At 37.3% G+C, this 17,700-nt stretch overlaps 1 protein-coding gene and 1 pseudogene across 3 annotated transcripts in view; both read left to right on the top strand.

Annotated features, from left to right (window-relative positions):
• Nucleotides 1–15,396: 15,396 nt before the first annotated feature.
• LOC308492530 (large ribosomal subunit protein uL22-like) lies at nt 15,397–15,933 on the top strand (annotated as a pseudogene). Its single transcript has one exon. The product of its transcript is annotated as a large ribosomal subunit protein uL22-like (transcript).
• Nucleotides 15,934–17,256: 1,323 nt separating this feature from the next.
• TMEM45B (transmembrane protein 45B) overlaps nt 17,257–17,700 on the top strand; it is a 36,506-nt gene continuing 36,062 nt past the window's right edge. Inside the window, exon 1 of one of the 2 annotated variants that reach the window (XM_081036695.1) lies at nt 17,257–17,374. The gene's annotated coding sequence lies outside the window, so the exon portion shown is untranslated. The remainder of the gene's footprint in view (nt 17,375–17,700) is intronic. The other variant, XM_081036696.1, reaches the window with a different exon arrangement.

Raw genomic sequence — 17,700 nt, forward strand, 5'->3', positions numbered from 1 at the left:
GTTGATGGAGAGATAAAGAGCTTCCCAGAAAAGAGTAAGCTAAAGGAATTTATTACCACCAAGCCAGCATTGCAGGAAATATTAACAGGGCTTCTGTAAACAGAAGAAAGATGAAAACAATCTAACTACAAACAAAAAAATGGCAATATCTATGTGCCTATCAACAATCACTTTAAATGTAAATGGATTAAATGCTCCAATCAAAAGACATAGGGTGGGCTGGCCTAGTGGCTCAGGCGGTTAGAGCTCCATGCACCTAAATTCAAAGGCTGGCAGTTTGATTCCCACATGGGCCAGTGGGCTATCAACCACAAAGTTGCCAGTTCAATTCCTCAAGTCCCGCAAGGGATGTTGGGCTCCACCCCCTGCAACTAGCAACGGCAACTGGACCTGGAGCTGAGCTGAGCCCCCCACAACTAAGACTAAAAGGACAACAACTTGACTTAGAAAAAAAAAAGTCCTGGAAGTACACTGTTCCCCAATAAAGTCCTGTTCCCCTTCCCCAATAAAATCTTAAAAAAAAAAAAAAGACATACGGTGGCTGATTGGATAAGAAAGCAAGACCCTTGCATATGCTATATAAAAAAGACTCACCTCAGATCAAAAGACACACACAGGCTGAAAGTGAAGGGTTGGAGTAAGATATTTCATGCAAGAATGAGAAAAAAGCTAGAGTTGCAATACTTATATCTGACAAAATAGACTTTAAAATGAAGAATATATTAAAAGACAAAGACAGGCACTACATAATAATAAAGGGATCGATCAGACAAGGGGACATAACCCTAGTAAACGTCTATGCACCCAACATAGGAGCACCTAAATATATAAAACAGATATTGACTGACATGATGACAGAGATCAACACTAACACTATCATAGTAGGGGACTTCAACACACCTCTGACAACAAGAGACAGGTCTTCCAAACAGAAAATCAATATGGAAACAACGGCCTTAAATGACACATTGGACCAGTTAGATTTAATCGATATTTTCAGAGCATTTTACCACTAAGCTGCAGAATACACATTCTTCTCAAGCGCACATGGAACATTTTCCAAGATAGACCACATGTTAGGCCACAAAACAAGTCTTGATAAATTTAAGAAAATTGATATCATACCAATAGACTTCTCTGACCACGGGGCTATGAAATTAGAAATCAACTACAGGAAAAAACTGGAAGACACACAAATACATGGAGGCTGAATAACATGTTACTAAATAATGGGTCAACATTATTGTGAGTGAGTCAACAATGAGATCCAGGAAGAAATCAAAATATATCTCGAGACAAACGAAAATGAAAACATGACGATCCAAAATCTATGGGATGCAGCGAAAGCAGTCCTAAGAGGGAAATTCACAGCAATGCAGGCCTACCTAAAAAAACAAGAAAAATCACTAATCAACAGTTCATCTTCACATTTAAGGGATCTGGAAAAAAGACAGCAAAATAAGCCCAAAAGGAGTACAGGAAGGAGATAATAAAGATCAGAGTAGAAATAAATAAAATGGAGACCCAAAAAAGAAAAGAAACACTACAGAAAAAGATCAATGAATCCAAGGGCTGGTTTTTAGAGAAGATAAACAAAATCAACAAACCTTTAGCCAGACTCATAAAAAAAAAAAAAAAAAAAAAAAAAGAAGAAGAAGACCCAAGTTAATAAAATCAGAAATGAAGCAGGAGAAGTGACAACAGACACCACAGAAATACAAAAAAATTTTAAGAAATTACTATGAACAATTATATGCCAACAAATTAGACACTCTGGAAGAAATGGACAATTTTCTAGAAGCATACAACCTTCCAAGGCTAACTCAAGAAGAAACGGAAAACCTGAATAGACTGATCACCACCAGGGAATTCAGGGAATTCAACCACCAAGGAAATTGAATCAGTGATCAACAGGCTCCCAACAAACAAAAGCCCTGGACCAGATGGCTTTACAGGTGAATTTTACAAAACATTCAAAAAAGAATTATCACCTATTCTCCTCAAACTATTCCCAAAAATCCAGAAGGAGGGAAGGCTACCAAACACTTTTTATGAGGCCACTATCACCCTAATCCCAAAATCAGACAAAGACATTACAAAAAAAGAAAACTACAGGCCGATATCCCTAACGAACATAGATGCAAAAATCCTGAAGAATGTATTAGTGAACAGAATTCAGTAATACATTAAAAAGATCATCCACTGTGATCAAGTGGGATTCATTCCTGGTATGCAAGGGTGGTTCAACCACCGCAAATCAATTAATGTGATACACCACATTAACAAAATGAAAAATAAAAATCATATGATCATATCAATAGATGCAGAAAGAGCATTTGACACAATCCAGCAGCCATTTATGATAAAAACCCTTAAGAAAGTGGGAATACAGGGACCATATCTCAACATAATAAAGGCCATAAATGATAAACCCCAGCTAACATCATACTCAATAGGGAAAAGCTAAAACCTTAAGATCAGGAAAAAGGCGAGTTTGCCCACTTTCTCCACTTCTATTCAACATAGTGCTGGAAGTTCTAGCCACAGCAATCAGACAATAAAAAGAAATAAAAGGCATCCAAATTGGAAAGGAGGAAGTAAAATTACATGAAGATGACATGATACTATATGTAAAGAACCCTAAAGACTCCGCCAAAAAACTATTAGAACTGATCAATGAATTTAGTAAAATAGCAGGATACAAAATTAATATTCAGAAATCAGCTGCATTTGTATATACCAATAATAAAATATCAGAAGGAGAAATTAAGAAAACAATCCCATTTACAATTGCTTCAAAGACTACAAAATACCTGGGAATACATTTAACCAAAGAAGTAAAAGATTTGCACTCAGAAAATTAGAAGACACTGAAGAGAAAAATTAAAGACGATACGAATAGATGGAAACACATACCATGTTTATGGATAGGAAGAATTAATGTCATTAAAATGTCCATACTGCCTAAGGCAATATACAAATTCAACACAATTCCTATCAAACTACCAACGATGTTTTTCACAGAAATAGAACATATAATCCTAAAATTTATATGGAACCACCTTTTTTGGCTAGCCTTGGCAATCTTGAGAAATAAGAACAAAGTGGGAGGTATAACGATACCTGACATCAAATTATACTACAAGGCTACAGTAATCAAAACAACATGGTACTGGCATAAAAACAAACACATAAATCAATGGAATAGAATAGAGCCCAGAAATAAATTCATGCCTATATGGTCATTTAATCTACGATAATGGAAGCAAGAATTTACGGTGGGGTAAAGACAGTCTATTCAATAAATGGTGCTAGGAAACCTGGACAGATACTTGCAAAAAAATGAAGCTGGACCACCTCCTTACACCATATACAAGAATAAATTCAAAATGGATTAAAGACTTAAATGTAAGATCTGAAAGCATAAAACTCCCAGGAGCAAGTATAGGAAGAAAGTTTACAGATATTACCTGGAGTAAGATTTTTACTGATATGTCCCCTCAGGCAAGGGGGTTAAGCGAAAAAATAAACATGTGGGATTACACCAAACTAAAAGGTTTTTTCACAGCAAAGGAAACCATTAATAAAACAAAAAGGGATCCTACTGAATGGGAGAAGATATTTGCCAATGATATATCTGATAAGGAATTAATATCCAAAATTTATTTTTAAAAAACTCAACTCAACTCCCCAAAAATAAACAACCCAATTAAAAAATGGGCAGAGGACATAAAGAGACATTTTTCTAAAGAGGACATACAGAAGATAGCAAACAGACATATGAAAAAATGCTCAACCTCACTAACCATCAGAGAAATGCAAGTAAAAACCACAATGAGATACCTCACTCCAGTCAAAATGGCTATCATTAATAAATCAACAAACAACAAGTGCTGGCAAGGATGTGAAGAAAAGGGAACTCTTGTGTACTGTTGGTCGGATTGCAGATTGGTGCAGCCACTATGGAAAACAGTATGGAGGTATCTCAAAAATCTGAAAATGGAACTACCTTATGATCAAGCAATTCCACTCCTATCCTATCAGGTATCTATCCAGAGAAATTCAAAACTCTAATTTGAAAATATTTATGCACCCCTATGTTTATTGCAGCACTATACACAATAGCCAAGACATGGAAACAACTAAAATGCCCATTGGTAGACGACTGGATTAAGAAACTGTGGCACAGAGCTGGCCTGGTGGCTCAGGCGGTTAGAGCTCCATGCACCTAACTCCAAAGTCTGCCAGTTCAATTCCCACATGAGCCGGTGGGCTCTCAAACACAAGATTGCCAGTTCAATTCCTTGTGTCCCGCAAGGGATGGTGGGCAGCGCCTCCTGCAACTAAGATTGAACATGGCACCTTGAGCCGAGCTGCTACTGAGCTCCCACAAGGGATGGTGAACTATGCTCCCTACAACTAACAATGGCAACTGGACCTGGAGCTGAGCTGCACCCTCCACAACTAAGACTGAAAGGACAACAACTTGAAGCTGAACGCACCCTCCACAACTAAGATTGAAAGGACAACAACTTGACTTGGAAAAAAGTCTTGGAAGTACACTCTGTTCCCCACTAAAGTCCTGTTTCTTTTCCCCAATAAAAAAAATCTAAAACAAACAAAAAAAAAAAAACAGAAAAAGAAACCATGGTACATTTATACAATGGAGTATTACATAGCCATAAAGAAGAATGAAATCTTACCATTTGCAACAATGTGGATGGGCCTAGAGAACATTATGTTAAGTGAAATAAGTCATACAAAGACAAATATCATATGATCTCACTTATATGTGGTATCTAAAGAAAAGAATAAATGAATGAACCAATCAGAAACAGTCTCAGAGACATAGAGGAAAAACTGAGGGTTGCTAGATGGGAGGGGGGGTGGGGATAAGGGAAAAGATGGGGGGATTAGAAATCACAATCGGTAACCACAAGATTGCCACCAGGATACGAAAGACAATTTGGGGAATGTAATCAATAATGTTATAAAGATTTTGTCCGGTATCCGATGGACACTTGTCTCATTAGGGAGACCACCTCAGGGGTGATGTAGATGCCTGATCACTGCACTGCACACCTGAAGCCGAAGCTGAACAATAATGAATGTCAACTACAATTTTATGTGTATATATATACACATAAAACATATAAATATATGTGTTTATTCTCGAACATATATATATTTGAGAATAAAAACAATAATGAATGTCAAGTCTAATTATATATTTACAAGAAATGGAGTACAGCATTAGGAACAGAGACAGGGAAAATGTAATGGCTGTGTGCGATGTCAGAGGAGTAGTAGTTTGGGGGAGGGCGGTTATCACTTTGTGAGGGATATAAATGATAAATGTCTAACTATTATATTATTTTGTACACCTGAAACTAATAAAAAAATAATAATAAATAAGATGTGCAAACATCACCATAATTCAGTTTTAGAAAACTTCCAAAATACTCCATCTTGCCCAATTGCTGTCAGTCTCAAACCACTGCTCCCACTCCAGCCCCAGGCAACTATTCATCTTATTTTAATCTCTATATGTTTGTCTTCTCTAAATATTTGTTACAAATGGAACTATGCAATGTGTCATCTTTGCCATCTAGCTTCTTTCACACACTGTAATAGTTTTCAGTCATACATGTTGAAGCATATACAGTCATGTGCTACTTAATGACAGGGATACATTCTGAGAAATTCATCACTAGGCAATTTCACCATTGTGAAAACATCATAGAGTGCACTTACACAAGCCTAGATGGTATAGCCTACTAAACCCCTAGGCTTATGGTGTAGCTTATCGATCCTGTGCTACAAGCCTGTACAGCATATTACCATACTAAATACTGGAGGCAATTGTAACAGTTTAGCATTTTTGTATCTAAATATATCTAAACATAGAAAAAGTACAGTAAAAATAAAGTATAATAAAAAATTTTTAATGGTATACCTCTACAAGGAATTTACCATGAATAGAACTGGCAGTAATGGAAGTTTCTCTGGGTCAGTGAGTGAGTGGTGAGTGAAGGCCTAGGAAATTACTACACACTACTATAGGAACAAGTTGGCTACTGGGACTTTTTTTTTTTTACTGATATTTTTGGGAGTCTTTTGAAATATCTCAGAACTATCTCCCTATGGGACAAACTGGTGAAGCATTTATGTATTATCTACTATTCCCCATGGATGGAGAGTGACCTCATGGGCATTTATTCCCCCAAAATTCCCAGTTGTACATGTTTGACAATTAAGTGGGTTCCTGCCAAGTTTCTACCCTGCAAGCCTTAGAGTAGCCCCAAAGCAGGAAGCAAGAGATCACACAGCACAAGCAGACAGGGAAGCACTCTCTGATTGTACCAATTGCAAAAAGCCTGTCAAAGCATGCACAAACTGTTCACCATAGCCATGACTGAAATAAGTGGGGCTGCGAGGATTTTGAAGTGTTGCACAAGAGGTGTCTAGTGCTGTTCACTTTCAGCCACTCATGCTGTCTTAAGTCCTATCCATGACAGAGCCTCCTTGCATGTAAAGGCCAGTAACAATTTCTGCAAGGACTCCATGTAAGAGGATTAGTGGAACAAGCTACAGTCCCCACTGCTCAGCTGGTCATAAGGTCATGATTGGGACAGTCATCATATATGACCCAATCTAAATTCTCTCACTCATACCAACACTTCAGTTTGGAACACACTTCTGAAAAAAGTTAACAATCTCTCCCACCTGTCCAGTGTTATTCCCATGATGTAACCAAGCTATCTTTCCACACCTTCATTTATGCTCATACACGTAACACACACACACACACACACACACACACACACTACACTTGTATGTGTATAAAATATGATCTCATTATTGTAAAACAAAAAGAAAAAAATAAACTAGACATAACAGCCACATACAGAACACTTTACCCAACAACAACAGAATACACATTCTTCTCAAGTGCACATAGGACGTTCTCCAGGATAGAATATATGTTAGGCCACAAATAAAATCTCAGTAAATCTTAAAAGATAGATTCATACAAAGTATCTTCTCTGACCACAACAAGGTGCAGTTAGAAATCAATAACAGAGGGAAAAACTTGAAAACTCATAAATTTGTGAGAAATTAAACAACACACTCTTAAACACTAAGAGGGTCAAAGAAGAAATCACAAGGAAAATTAGAAAATACTTAGAGATGGATGAAAATAAAAACACAATATACTAAAACTTATGGAATGAAACAAAAGCAGTACTAAGAAGGGAATTTATAGCTTTGAATGCTTTCATTAAAGCCAAGAAAGATCTCAAATTAAAAATCTTACTTTATAACTCCAGTAACTAGAAAAAGAAGAAAAAAGTAAACTCAATGGTAACAGAAGAAAGGAAGTAATAAAACAAATTATAGCAGAGATAAGTAAAATAGAGAACAGAAACAATAGAGAAAATTAATGAAACCAAAAGTTGATTCTTCAAAAATATTAACAAAATTGACAAACTTTTAGCTGACTAACAAAAAAAAGGAGAGAAAAATCAATTACTAAAATCTGACAGATAAATGGGGATTTTACGACAATTGTACTATGAATAACTATATGCCAACAAATTAGATAACCTTGATGAAATGGACAAATACTTAGAAACACACAAGCTACCAAGACTGAATCATGAAGAAATAGAAAATCTGAACAAGGAGACTGAAAATCTGAACAACAAGAATCAGTAACTGAAAAATTCCCAACAAAGAAAATCCCTGGACCTAATGGCTTCACTGGTTAATTCTACCAAATATTTTAAAAGAACCAACTCCAATCCTTCTCAAATTCTTCCAAAGAAGTGAAGAGAAAGTAACACTTCCTAACTCATTCTATGAGGCCAGTATTGGCCGGACACCAAAGCCAGATAAAAACACCACATACAAAAAAAAGAAGAAAAAGAAGAGAGAGAGAGAGAGAGAGAGAGAGAGAGAGAGAGAGAGAGAGAGAGAGAGAGAGAGAAAGCAGACCAATATCCCTTATGAACATTTATGAAAAAAAATCCTTAATAAAATACTAGCAAATAGAATTCAACAGCATATCAAAAAATGAAACCATTACCAAATGCAATTTATTCCTGGAATGCAAGGATAGTTTAACATGAAAATCAATCAATGTAATACATCACAGAAAGAAAGAGGGGGGACTTATATGAGCATCTTAATTAATGCAGAAAAAGCATTTGACAAAAGTCAATACCCTTTCAAGAAAATAACACTTAAAAAACTAGGAATAAAAAGAAACTATCTCAACATAATAAAGGCTATATATAAAAAACCCACCACTAACATGATACTCAGTCATGAAAGACAGAAACCTTTTCCTCTAAGATTAGCAACAAGACAAGAATGCTCACTTTTTACACTTCTATTCAACACAGTATTATCTAAACAAAGCAATTATGAAACAAAAAGAAATAAGGCATTCAAGTTAGAAAGGAAGAAATAAAATGATCTCTATTCACAGATGACATGATCTTATATGTAAAAAAAAACCCTATTTCACACAAAAAATTGTTAGTGGTAATAAAAAAATTCAGCAAATTAGTAAAATACAAAATCAACACTCAAAAATCAGTTTAATTTCTATACACCAATAAAAATCTGAAAAGGAAATGAAAACAATTCAATTTACAATAGCATCAAAAAGAATAAAATATATAGGAATTAACTTAATTAACCAAGAAGGTGAAACACTTGTGCACTGAAAACTATAAAACATTACTAAAAAGAAATTGAAGAAAACATAAATAAATGGAAAAATGTCTTGTGTTCATGGACTGCAAGACTTAATTTTAAGATGTTAATACTATTTAAAGCAATCTACAGAGTTAATGAATCCCTATCGAAATCTCAAAGATGTTTTGAAGAAATAGAAAATTTATTCTAAAATTCATATGGAATCTCAAAAGGCCCCAAATAGCCAAAACAATCTTGAAAATGAAAAATAAATTTGAAAGACTCATACTTTTTTATTTAAAAATTTACTACAAATCTACACTAATCAAAACAGTGTGTTACTGGCATAAGGACAGACCTATAGACCAATGTAATAGAACAGAAATCCCGGAAAAAAACTCTGCATACTTGGTCAAGTGATTTTTTGACAAGCATGCCAAGACCAGTCAATGGGGAAAAAGCAGTCTTTTCAACAAATGGTGCTGGGGAAATTGGATATCCACATGCAAAAGAATGAAGTTGGATCCTTACTTAATATCATATTCAAAAATTGACTCAAAATGGATAAAAGATCTAAACATAAGACCTAAAACTATAAATCTCTTAGAGAAACACATAGGGGGGAAAATCTTCATGACATTGGATTTGGCGTTGATTTCTTTAATATGACATCAAGAACATAGACCACAAAAGTGAAAATAGCAAATTGGACTTTATCAAAATTAAAACTTTTTTGCATCAAAGGACACTATCAACAAAGTAAAAAGGCAGCCTGCAGAATAGGAGAAAATATTTGCAAATCACATTTCTGATAAGAGATCAATACCCAGAATATGTAGAGAATTCCTAAAACTCAATAACAAAAGCAATATACCCAATTCAAAAATGGGCAAAGCACTTGAATAGACATTTCTCAAAGAAGGTATACAAATGGCCAATAAACAGATGAAAAGATGCTCAACAGAACTAATCATTAGGACAAATGCAAATCAAAACCACACCCATTAGGATGGCTGTTAGCAGAAAACAAGCATGGATGTGGAGAAATTGGAATACTTGTGCACTGCTGGTGGGAATGTAAAATGGTGCAGCTGCTGTAGAAAACAGTATGGCAGTTTTTAAAAAACATAGAATTATTATTTGATTCAGCAATTCTACTCCTGGGTATATCCACCAACGAATTAAAAGCAGGAACCAAGGTTTGTAGCAGCATCATTCACAGCAGCCAAAGATGGAAACAACCTAAATGTCCAATAGATGAATGAATAAACAAAATGCAGTATATACATACAATGGAATCTTATTCAGCCTTAAAAAGGAATTTTTTTAAGATTTAATTGGGGAAGGGGAACAGGACTTTATTGGGGAACAGTGTGTACTTCCAGGACTTTCTTCCAAGCAAGTTGTTGTCCTTTCAATCTTAGTTGTGGAGGGTGCCATTCATTCAGCTTCAAGTTGTTGGTCCTTTCAGTCTTAGTTGTGGAGGGCGCAGCTCAGCTCCAAGTCCAGTTGCCATTGTTAGTTGCAGGAGGCACAGCCCACCATCCCTTGCTGGAGTCAAAACCGGCAACCTTGTGGTTGAGAGGACGCACTCCAACCAACTGAGCCATCCGGGAGCTCAGCGGCAGCTCAGCTCAAGGTGCCGTGTTCAATTTTAGTTGCAGGGGGCGCTGCCCACCATCCCTTGTGGGAGTGGAGGAATTGAACTGGCAACCTTGTGGTTGAGAGCCCACTGGCCCATGTGGGAATCAAACTGGCAGCCTTCGGAGTTAGGAGCATGGAGCTCTAACCGCCTGAGCCACCAGGCCGCCCAAAAGGAATGAAATTTTGATACATGCTATAACATAGCTGAACCTTGAAGATATTGTGCTAAGTGAATTAAGCCAGACTTAAAGGACAAATATTGTATGATTCCACTTACATGATCTACAGTGAGTAGCCAAATTTATAGAAATAGAATGTAGAACAGTGGTTACAGGAGCTGGGGTAGTGAGGAATGAGCAGTTATTTGTTTAATGGGTATAGAGTTTCAGTATAGGATAACAAAAAAAGTTTTAGAAATAGATAGTGGTGATGGTTGCACAATTATATGAATGTACTTAATGCCACTGTAGTGTATAATTAAAAATGATTAAAATGGTAACTTATGTTATCCATATTTTATCTATATTTTACCACAAAAAGAAGGAAAAACAAAACTCTCTCACTACTCTGCAAACTTTTTAACTTTAACAATACATCATGACTATTTTCCTGGTCAATGAGTATAAATCTAATGCATCCTTTTTGATAACTGCAGAATATAGCATAGAAAGTGTATGCTATACTATATTAACTACTCTCACGTTGACAAACATTTGCTATTATAAATAATGCTGCAGTCATAAATTTTAGGTTCTTATGATGTATTAGTTCTGTACAATGGAGTCTTTAAACTATGATTACCAGGCAAAGTAAATAGTATATTTAGATCTTCCTTTAATCCATTTTTAATTTTTGTTTATTTATGATGTAAAGCAGAAAAAAACCAGATGCTGCAATAGTTAGGTTGTGGATTTGGCTGTATATAACAAAAGTCTCCAACAGCTGTGACTTATACAGGATATTAATTTTATAATATTTGTCTTTTATGTAACAGTCGAGATGGGCATTCCAGGACTTCTTTAGAGACTGTTGCAGGAGCTCTAAGAATCCAGCCTCTTTTTATTCTCTTACTCCACATTCATTTTCATGGTCCAAGATGGTTCACTACCATGTTCACATTTTAATCAGCAGGAGAGGAGGAAAGAAAAGGGGCACACCCACTTCTTTTCAGGACTTCTCCTAGAAGTAACCTGTACCACTTCCACTCATAGCTTATTATCCTGAACTTGGTCACGTAACCCATCCTAGCTAAAAGGGAAGCTGGAAAAAATTGTACTCACTCATTCTGAGTGGCCATATGCCCATTTAGTATCATGATGGCCAACGGGAGATTGGATAACGAGCAATTCGATGATAATATCTTCCAAAAGAATAGTCAATTATGTCAGTAATATTTAAATCATTTTCCATTGAATTAAAATGCCATCCTTGTATTAATGAAGGCCCACATATAATTAGATGTTTCTAGATGCTAATCTGTTCCACTATTATATTAAAATAACTTTATAATAGTTGTTAGCTGTTCTCATTGCATTAATTTATAATTGTTGATATACTAGAAATTTATCTTTTGTTAACTGTTTGATTTAAGCTATTTGATTTACATTATTTTTTCAGATCAAGTTAAAGGCAGTCAAGTTAAAGGCACTTATTTTGTGAAAACTGGTTTGTCCTGGTACTTGCATATTATAATTTGAGGCAGAGATCATTTCCTTAGTTCCAATTTCTCAATGTTAAGAAGCATCACTTTTTCTGATTAGTTCATTCATTTATTCTTTTCTTTAGACTACACATATAAGTGAGATCATATGGTATTTGTCTTTCTCTCTCTGACTTATTTCACTTAACATAATGTTCTCTAGGTCCATCCATGTTTGCAAATGGTGAAATATCTTTCTTCTTTATGGCTGTGTAATACTCCATTGTATAAATGTACCATAGTTTCTTAATCCAGTCGTCTACCAATGAGCATTTCAGTTGTTTCCATGTCTTGGCTATTGTGTATAGTGTTGCAATAAACATAGAGGTGCATAAATTTTTTCAAATTAGAGTTTTGGATTTTTCTGGATAGATACCTGATAGGACAGGAGTGGAATTGCTGTGTCATAAGGTAGTTCCATTTTCAGATTTTTGAGATACCTCCATACTGTTTTCCATAGTGGCCGCACCAATCTGCAATCCCACCAACAGTGCACAAGGGTTCCCTTTTCTTCACATCCTTGCCAGCACTTTTTGTTTGTTGATTTATTGATGATAGCCATTTTGACTGGGATGAGGTGTTATCTCATTGTGGTTTTTATTTGCATTTCTCTGATGGGTAGTGAGGTTGAGCATTTTTTCATATGTCTGTTTGCTATCTGTATGTCCTTTTTAGAAAAATGTCTCTTCATGTCCTCTGCCCATTTTTTAATTGGGTTGTTTGTTTTTTCAGAGGTGAGTTGAGTGAGGTTTTTATAAATTTGGGATATTAACCCCACATCAGATACATCATTGGCAAATATCTTCTCCCATTCAGTAGGATCCCTTTTGTTTTATTGATGGTTTCCTTTGCTGTGAAAAAAATTTTAGTTTGATGTAATCCCACATGTTTATTTTTTCTCTTACTTCCCTTCCCCGAGGGAATATATCAGTAAAAATCTTACTCCAGGTAATGTCTGTAAAGTTTCTTCCTATATTGTCTTCTAGGAATTTTATGGTTTCAGATCTTACATTTAAGTCTTTAATCCATTTTGAATTTATTTTTGCATATGGTGTAAGGAGGTGGTCCAGCTTCATTTTTTTGCATGTATCTGTCCAGGTTTCCCAGCACCATTTATTAAATAGACTGTCTTTACCCCACTGTAAATTCTTGCTTCCACTGTCGTAGATTAAATGACTAGATAGGCATGGATTTATTTCTGGGCTCTCTATTCTGTTCCATTGATCTATGTGTCTGTTTTCATGCCAGTACCATGCTGTTTGATTACTGTAGCCTTGTAGTATAATTTGATGTCAGGTATCGTTATGCCTCCCACTTTGTTCTTATTTCTCAAGGTTGCCAAGGCTATCCAGGATCTTCTATGGTTCCATATAAATTTTAGGATTATATGTTCTATTTCTGTGAAAAACATCCTTGGTAGTTTGATAGGAATTGCGTTGAATATGTATATTGCCTTAGGCAGTATGGATATTTTAACGATATTAATTCTTCCTATCCATAAACATGGTATGTGTTTCCATCTATTTGTATCTTCTTTAATTTCTCTCTTCAGTGTCTTCTAATTTTCTGAGTACAGAGCTTTTACTTCTTTGGTTAAATGTATTCCCGGGTATTTTATGGTCTTTGAAGCAATTGTAAATGGGATTGTTTTCTTAATTTCTCCTTCTGATATTTTATTATTGGTATATACAAATGCAACTGATTTCTGAATATTAATTTTGTATCTTGCTACTTTTCTAAATTCATTTATCAGCTCTAATAGTTTCTTGGTGGAGTCTTTAGGGTTCTCTAATATATAGTATCGTGTCATCTGCATATAATGACAATTTTACTTCCTCCTTTCCAATTTGGATGCCTTTTATTTCTTTTTCTTGTCTAATTGCTGTGGGTAGAACTTCCAGCACTATGTTGAATAAAAATGGAGAAAGTGGGCAACCTTGCCTTGTTCCTGATCTTAAGGGGAATGGTTTAACTTTTCTCCATTGAGTATGATGTTAGCTGTGGGTTTATCATTTATGGCCTTTATTATGTTGAGATATGATCCCTCTATTCCCACTTTCTTAAGGGTTTTTATCATAAATCGCTGCTGGATTTTGTCAAATGCTTTTTCTGCATCTATTGATATGATCATATGATTTTTATTTTTCATTTTGTTAATGTGGTGTATCACATTAATTGATTTGTTGATGTTGAACCACCCTTGCATACCAGGAATGAATCCCACTTGATCATGGTGTATGATCTTTTTAATGTATTGCTGAATTTTGTTTGCTAATATTTTCTTGAGGATTTTTGCATCTATGTTCATTAGAGATGTCAGCCTGTAGTTTTCTTTTTTTGTAGTGTCTTTGTCTGATTTTGGGATCAGGGTGATAGTGGCCTCATAAAACGTGTTTGGTAGCCTTCCCTCCTTCTGGATTTTTAGGAATAGTTTGAGGAGACTAGGTGATAATTCTTTTTGAATGTTTTGTAAAATTCACCTGTAAAGCCATGTGGTCCAGGGCTTTTGTTTGTTGGGAGCTTGTTGATTACTGATTCAATTTCCCTGATGGTAATCAGTCTATTCAGGTTTTCCGTTTCTTCTTGAGTTAGCCTTAGAAGGTTGTATGCTTCTAGAAAATTGTCCATTTCTTCCAAACTGTCAAATTTGTTGGCATATAGTTGCTCAAGAAGCATCTCTCTTGATGGGCACTGAGGTTGTTTCCATATCTTGGCTATTGTAAGTAGTGTTGCATATATCTTAAAGGATGCATATATCATTCTGAATTAGTGTTTTGGGTTTCTGTGGAAGCGGAATTGAAAGATGTGGTATAGATACATAATGGAATATTACTCGGCCATAAAACTGAATGAAATCTTACTATTTGCGATAACATGGATGGACCTAGAGGGTATTATGGTAAGTGAAATAAGTCACACTGAGAAAGACAAATACCATATGATTTCACTGATATGTGGAATCTAAAGAACAAAATAAACAAACGAGCAAAACAGAACCAGACTCCCAGATACAAAGAACACACTGATGGTTGCTAGATGGGGGTGGGGTTTGGGAAGTTGGGTAAAATGGTGAAGGCATTAAGAAGTACAAATTGGTAGTTACACAATAGTCATGGGGATGTAAAGTACAGCATAGGGAATATAGTCAATAATATTGTAATAACTATATATAGTGCCAGGTGGGTACTAGACTATCAGGGGGATCACTTCATAAATTATATAAATATCTAATCACTATGCTATTCACCTGAAACTAACATAATATTGAATGTCCACTGTAATTGAAAAAAAAAAATAATAATAAAAACATTGCTCTTCCTGTAAGTGGCCTGAGGTGACCTCTGAAAATGGTTCACTATTCGCTTGACCCAGAAAACCCCACAAAATCATGCAAAGCAAGAGGTTCAAATCTTTGTGTTCACTTTAAGAACACTCATGAAACTGCCCAGGCCATCAAGGGTATACATATCCAAAAAGTATGTAAACGATGTCACTTTACAGAAGCAACGTATGCCATTCCTTCGTTGTGGAGTTGCTAGGTGTGCGTGGGTCAAACAATGGAGCTGGACACAGTTGGTGGCCCCAAAAAGAGTGCTGAATTTTTACTGCACATGTTTAAAAATGCAGAGTAATGCTGTACTTAAGGGTTTAGATGTAGAATCTCTGATTGTTGAGCACAGCCAGGTGAACAGGGCTCCCAAGATGCAGCGCAGAACTTACAGAGCTCGTGGGACGAGTAGCCCATACATGACTCTCCCTGACACCCTGACATGATCCGTACTGAAAAAGAGCAGATTCTACCTAAACCAGAAGAGGAGATTGCAGAGAAGAAAAAGATCTCCCAGAAGAAACTTAAGAAACAAAAATTTGCAGCCTGGGAATAAATTCAGCACATAATAAATGCAAATAAAAGTAAAAGCAGGAGAAAAAAAAAGAAGCATTTCTACACACCAGTTACTACTGGTAGTCACACATTTGTTTCATCATCATAGCCTTAGATGAAAAGAAAACTTTACTAAAGAGAAAGCCTGACCATAGCAGGGATCTGGTGAAGGAAAACAGAATTTCCCAGGGTAACAAGCATCAAGGACCCCACCTCATCATCTACTTAAAATACAATGGGTGTGAGCAAGTGCAAGGATGAGGCCTGGTGGTTAAATAAATTTCCAAGTTATAAAATTAAAGAGATGCTCTCCCAGCTCTGGCTCTGGAACATTATCCATCTGAAGTCTGTGGCTCTATTTGTCTTTTAACTAATAGCAGTGCCTCTCTGCCATTATCTCCCCAGCAGGCCTCATTCACTCTTTTATAGAGGAAAGATTTGCTCAGGTTTACGCCTTATCCTCAAGAGTGCCTTCCTTTGACTTTCTCTAGAAAAGGAAAGCTATTTGAACAAAAGAAGCTGCACTTAGGATCCCGACCCCTTCCACCCTGCTAATGTATATTCTTTGCCTTTCTTTAAAACCTAAATACAGCATATCTTCCAGGAAGTCTTTCTTGGTTTCCAGTGCCTTCAACAATGGATAAACTGGAGGGCATCTTAGAGATCTGGAGGGGAGGTTCTCAATCCAGACTTCCTCTGTCACTTGAGAAACTTGTAAGAGGTACATCTGCCATCGTTCCTCCTCAGATGCTTATCAGTAGATCTGAGATGGAGCCTTAGCTCTTGCATTCTTTCAACTTCCACAGGAGATTATGAGTAGCAGACAGAGTGGGAAACTATTCACCTAGTCCAGCCATTAGTTTACAGATGAGAGCATTGAGATCATATGATGCTACAAAGAAAATTATGCATTCCTTAGTAGGAAGCAGCTCCTTCAAGGCAAGGACTTTGTCTCTTTTTTGAGGCTCTAACTCCCGCACCTAGAACTGTGCCTACGTAGCATGTGGCAGATTTGTTGAATAAATGAATGAACACGTGACACCAAGCTTAAACTACAAAACTGGATTCTGATCCAGGATATGACACAGTCTTCCCCACGACAGCCTCTGCTCTGAGTGCTCGCTCTATAATTGCTTTGCCTCATAGGTCACAGTTGGTCGCAGTCCCTGGGTGCCCAGGAATGGGCCCCTGGTGGAGCACACACCTTAGGGAGTGTCTGGGGCCAGGGAACACCTCGGCTGGAAGTCAGGGGTGTGGAGTCAAGTGAGGGCTTTGAGAAGCGAGGCCCAGCACGCGATCGGGGGCGGGGAGGGGCGGGCGGGGCGGGGAGTGCGGGCTAGTGGCTCGGCCCGGGCGGGCAGGCGGGGCGCTCGCACCTGCTCTGCGGCGGCAGCACTGCGCGGACAAGAGGCCAGCGGACTGCTCCGGGCAGCTCAGCGTAGGTGAGACGGCCGCTGTGGGCAGGGGCTCGGACGCGGACGGGGTTCAGACGGGAAGGGGACTCCGACCCGGCAGGGGGCTTAGACGGGGCCGAGGCGGGAGGAGCTGGGAGGCTCTAGGCTGGGGAAGCTCCCGCCGCGCCCGCGCCCCTCTGTCTGATCGCCGGCGCCCCTAGAATGAATTGGCTGCATCCTTGGCGTGCTGGGTCGCCCGTGTTGCCGAGTGAGAGGAGCTTCGAAGTGTGAAGCCCCTGCCTCCTGTTCCACCCCGAGGATTCGGGCACACCGGGCGGTGATGGCTCGTGTCTGGCCCAAAGACCCAGAGCAGC

Source organism: Rhinolophus hipposideros (genome assembly GCF_964194185.1).
Source record: "Rhinolophus hipposideros genome assembly, chromosome: 24".
NCBI lineage: Eukaryota > Metazoa > Chordata > Mammalia > Chiroptera > Rhinolophidae > Rhinolophus > Rhinolophus hipposideros.